Below are 537 nucleotides of genomic sequence, written 5' to 3'. Positions count from 1 at the left end.
TCCAGATGGTGGGAGCTGGCAGCGACGTGCAAGCTGCCTTTTCCCAAGTAACCAAAAATGTACCTGGTCACAACCCAAATGCTTTGAAGAGTTTAGCAAAATGCTTCAGCCAGAAACAGATTTTCTTTGCTGGGGCAAATGCAGCAGCTGTTGCAGAGCGACTTGTGCTTTCTCTGCCATCCACCCCAGTGAGAGGGGACAGAGAAGAGCTGTGAGGCCAGGGATGAGGGGGCCAGGGACAAGCGGGAGGGCTGAGGTGGGTTTTGGAGCCCAGGATGAGCTCTGGGGCTAGGGTTGAGCTGGGGGGCCAGGGACGAGTTAGGGGGGAGGCAGAGACAAGCTGGGGCCCAGGCTGTCTCAGGCCCATGGATGAGGAGGGCACAGGCCAGGGGAAGCCCTTGGCCAGGCAGGGCCTGTGGCTGAGCAGGACCCAGGCCGAGCAGGGCCCATGGCCAAGGTGAGCCCGTGGCCAAGCAAGGCCCAGGCCAAGTAGGTCCCAGGCCCAGCAGGTCCCGTGGCCGAGCAGAGCCCGTAGCC

This window comes from Eurypyga helias, unplaced genomic scaffold (genome assembly GCF_000690775.1).
Source record: "Eurypyga helias isolate BGI_N326 unplaced genomic scaffold, ASM69077v1 scaffold29823, whole genome shotgun sequence".
NCBI lineage: Eukaryota > Metazoa > Chordata > Aves > Eurypygiformes > Eurypygidae > Eurypyga > Eurypyga helias.
This window is presented reverse-complemented; position numbering follows the sequence as displayed.